The sequence below is a fragment of the Buteo buteo genome, chromosome 8 (genome assembly GCF_964188355.1).
Source record: "Buteo buteo chromosome 8, bButBut1.hap1.1, whole genome shotgun sequence".
Taxonomy (NCBI): domain Eukaryota; kingdom Metazoa; phylum Chordata; class Aves; order Accipitriformes; family Accipitridae; genus Buteo; species Buteo buteo.
Window position 1 is genome coordinate 8983210 of NC_134178.1, and position 4446 is coordinate 8987655.

General features: G+C 63.9%; 1 long non-coding RNA gene across 1 annotated transcript; it reads right to left on the minus strand.

The window, feature by feature from the left end:
- Positions 1-1129: 1129 nt before the first annotated feature.
- On the minus strand, positions 1130-3873 carry LOC142033572 (uncharacterized). The gene is made up of 3 exons (XR_012651253.1): positions 3789-3873; positions 3150-3188; positions 1130-2210 (listed from the first exon to the last, which is right to left on the minus strand). It is a non-coding gene; the product is annotated as an uncharacterized LOC142033572 (long non-coding RNA).
- Between the last annotated feature and the right edge of the window lie 573 nt (positions 3874-4446).

Genomic DNA, 4446 nt, shown 5'->3' on the forward strand with positions numbered 1-4446 from the left:
CTGCCGCCCGCAGAGCCGGCAGTGAGCGAGGCGGCGGCGGGAGGCAGCGGGGAGGCTGACGAGCGGCAGCCGGGAGTGCTCGGCACCGAGCCCGGAACGCGCGGCGAGAGCGGGAGCGCGGTGAACCCCCCCCCCCCCGCGGTGCGGCCAGCGGGGACGGCACCGCCGAGCCCTGCCGAAACCCGGCGGCGGAGCGGGGAGCCCCGCGGGCAACGCTGGAAACCCTCCGGCAGACGCCGTCCCGCCGCTTCGCGATCGGGCGGCACCGTTTCCCCCCTCTCTCCATTTCTCCCTCCCCGGGGCCGGCCGTGGTTACGCGTGCGGCACCGCCGGAGAGCGATAAAGAAGGGCGGCCAGCTGCCCTCCCCGCCCGCTGCCAGCCCGGCGGCACCGCGCCCGGTAGCGAAGGGCGGCAGCTTCTCCCCCCCACCCCCCTCGGCCCGCTCCTGTCCCGGGGCCGCGGGGAGCCGGCGAGCCTCCCCCGGAGCCGCGGAGCGGGGCGAGGTGGGGGGGCCGGGGGGGTGCCCGGAGCTGCTCGCCGCGGCGGCTCCGTGCTCGCCCCGCGGACCGTGCCGCGGGCTCCTCTCGCCCCGGGAGCGCAACTTCTGCTCCGACCTGAAGTCGCAGCTCCTCTGTTTGTTTATTTCCCCGGCCGCGGTGGCCGGCTGCCAAGCACGCCGACCTTGCCTATTAAAAACCCATTTTTCTTGCCCTGCGCGGAGCAGCAGTTTGCTCGCTGCGCTCCGTTGTTCCGTTGAAATAAAGCGCTGCAAAGTCTGCTCGGGGGTGCCGGGGGGGGGGGGGGGTGTGTGTATGCGGTGATGGGGGCGGCGGTGGAGCGGTGCCCGCCTCACGCGTCCCACCCGGGGGCCGGCGCGGTCTCCCGGGTCCCCTCCCGGCTCAGCCCTCTCCCGCCCCGGCCGCCACCGTGCCCCGGGATCGCGGCGGGGCGGGGTGACCGCCCTGGCTCCCCCGCCAAGCCATTTCCTGCCCTCCGGAGCCGCGGCCCCTCGCCGGCGGCCAAGCGGTAGCTGGGTCTGGCTGGGGGGGGGGGGGACACGACGACGACGGCGGGGCCGGGGGACGGCGGGCAGCGGGGCCGGGCGGAGAGGCGGCGGCGGCGGCGGGCTGGAAATATCAACACGAGGCGGCGGAGGGCAGCGGCTGATCCCATTAGCCGCGCCGAGCCGGAGCCGGGCTGAGCCGGAACAGCGGGGTCACCGCTGCCCGGGGCGGCGGGCGGGCGATGCTCTCCCACCCTCCGCCCGGCCCCCCTCCTCCTCGGCCCCCGGTGTCCGCCCCGGGGCCCCCTTTCCCTTATCGGTCGCGTCAGCCGAGGAGGGCGGCGGAGGCGACGTCGCTGCCCACCCCCGGGGGCGGGAGCCCGACGGCTTTGTGCCGCTGGGCGAGGGGGGCCGTTTCGCCTCGCCGCTTTGTTCGGCGGCGGCGGCGGCGGTGCCCGCCGGGACGCGCTCCGGTCAGGCCGCCCCGGCCGGGCCCCGGCTCTCAGCTCTCTCACCCTTGGCACTGCCCCTGGGCTCCGAGCCTCCTCCGACACCCGAGGGCGGCCTCTTTCCCCTTCTCCTCTAGGACGATCGAGAAGTCGTCCGAAGCAAACTGCTTTTAGTGCAGATACAACAATAAAGTATATTGAAATAAGTCTGCGGTTGGTGAGTTTCCAGCGATACTTAATGGCACTCGCGGTAAACAGTCCCTCTCTGTGCTAGCGGGGAAAATCATCCAGACACAAGCACATTCCACCCTCTTTAGGGCTCCCTGGCTGTTATTATAGTTATTGCATTACTCTGGTGTAAGCCTTTTGTAACTAAGCTTCTATAAAGCCCCGCTTACAAGCACCCTGATTAGAATTTTCCTTGCCAGTAACCAAAGGCCACCCGCTTTCCAGTGCTATACAGAGGGAGCCGTCAACAGCCACCCCTCTGAATGTACGCTTTGTTCCTGGCAACAAGGAAACGAGTGGGCTTCTATTGGGGAGAATGCAACCCTTCTTTTAAATATCACACAGCGAGAGCTGATGGGGCACCGGGCTCCGGAGGGGCCGCGATGGAGGGAGAGAGACGCGGCGGGGTCACGGGAGCGCGGAGTGGCCGAGGCCTAATGCTACCCACGAAGCGGCTGCCACTCAGCCGACGGCCGGAGGATCATCTGGCTGATCCCGGCTCAGGGGCGGGCGGGGATGGAGCCGGGGCCTGGATGGAGAAGAAAAGGAGGACGCCGGATCATGGTTTCCCAGCAGCGGACACCTCTCCGGCAGCCTGGCTTCAAGCTCCCCGGGAGTGGGGCGGACAGCGGGTTTGCAGGCCCGGGGGGGGGGGGGAAGGCCGGGTCCCAGGGACGGACGCGACCCTCCTCGGGGGACCCGCCTGGCCCACCAGCATCCCCACTCCCCCTGTCCCACCGCCCCTAGGTGCCCTAAGAAAGCAAATGCTGGGCGGGCTAGGACATGGCCGTTTCTGCAAACACGGCTTGGCTGCCCGGCACCCCACATCTCCAGGGTCGAGGAATCCCCCCAGGTGGCGGGGAAGGAGCTCAGCTCCCCCTGGGCAGCTGCAGCCCAGCCGGACTCGCCCTGGTGGGCTCCAGCTATTGTGAGCGCCCGAGAGAGCCCTTCTCGCCGGGTGTAAGTAATTACTGAGATACGTCCAACGTGTATGTTAGTGACATTAGGAAGGAGGTGAGAGCTTGGCGCTCAGAGGGCCGAAATGCTGGGCTTTCGCTTTCATTCAGGATGTGTGTAACGCAGAGTCTTTTCTCAGCTCGCCTGATTTTTAACTTCCTCTAAACCTCTCTCTCTCTCTCTCTTTTCCTTTGCTCGGAGAGCAGCAACGAGAGACCGAGAGGAAACACGCTGCTGCTGTGCAAAATGTGGACCATGTGTGGGAACTATTTACTCAGAGTGCAACTGCAGGCACCAGGCGAGGGGCTGGCAGAGCCGGGGGGCGGTGGAGAGAGAGGCTACGTCTCTCTCTTGCTTTCCCCCCCCCCCTCGTCTTCCCTAAAGCCAAACCACGTCGCTGTGTGTGTAACGGTGCGTTTTACTGACTTCTCGCTGGGCGCGTGTTGGGTTGGTTGTTTTTTTTTTTTTTTCCAGTTCAAGGCTTTCGCGATCTGCTTTTGTGCTTACCCACCTCAAGCCTCCGCGGGCAAAGGGTTAAATCTTCGGAGCCCTGCAAGGAAGCAGCTGAGTTTCAACAAAAAAAAAAAAGAAGAAAAAAAGAAAGAAAAAATGGGGGGGGGGGAAAGGAGTGGGAGCGTGAAGAAGCGGGCAGAGAGTGCTGCACGGTCCCCTGATCGTCCCTTTGGCTGCTGTAGAATAATAAAAATAATTAATACAATAATAATCCCAGCTTTTCTTTTATATTTGGCTGTATCAGGAAGTGCCTCTGGCCTTGAAGCTCCCTATTACCTCTCTTCCTCCCCCCTCCCCGTCCTTTCCCTGGGAAGTGAGAAGAAAAAGGTCTGCAGCTGACAAATATTATCCATCCTTTTCATCGATCGGAGCATATACAGATGTGATAGCTTGATGTACACTGCAAACCGGCTGATCCATCGCTTTCTCCCTCTCTCGCTGGCTCTGGTTCGGCCCCCTCCTCCTCCTCCCCCTTTGTTCTCCCCCCCCCCCCCCGCCTTTCCCTCTCTTTAAATAGATTTCAAGGCGCTGCCTGTTGGAGAGCAGCTCTCTAGAGAGAGAGAGCTATTGCTTCCCTGCCGATAGCCTCCCCCCTTCTCCGGTTTCCAAACAGAAAACAATCCCCGGGCCGAAGAACCTGTGCTGGGGCTGCAGGAAGGAGTTAAACCAGCAGCGAAGAGCGAGATAAGGAGGCAGCTCCCAGCACCATCTCTTTTGAGTCCTGTGTAAAAAAAAGAAAAGAAAAAAAAATAAAAGGAAAGATAAATAAAAATGCAACCCGGGGCTCCCCGTCGTGCACCATCCCGTGGGGAAGGGGCAGTTTGTCCCGGGCCAGCGCCCGACCTGGCTCCTGGCCCCCGCGGGAGCTGCCCCGAACCCCGGGGCCGGCTCGGCTCGGCTCGGCTCGGAGCGGGCGGGCGGCTGGGAGGCGGCTAGCAGCGCGGAGCGAAAGGGTTAAACCTCCCCTCCACCGCCCTCCTCTCTCGCCAGAGAATAAGCGCTCGCACGAAGCGTTTCTGGGGAGGCAGGCTGCGAGCAGGCCTGTCGCCGTGGATCCATGGCTACCTCGCTGTCCGTCAGTGAAATGATGACCCCCCCACACCCCCCCGGTGCCCCGTGCGGCCCGCACGGGCTGTTAAGAGGCACTTGCGATCAGTTTTTTCGAAAGGTTAGCCAAGGTCCCCGGTTCTTGCAGAGGGGAGGCATTACGAAACCGCCTTTGTAGCTGCATGCACTTAGATTAAAAAAAAAAAAGGCGAGGAGGAGGCGAGGGGGAGAGAGCAGCCCTCCCCGGG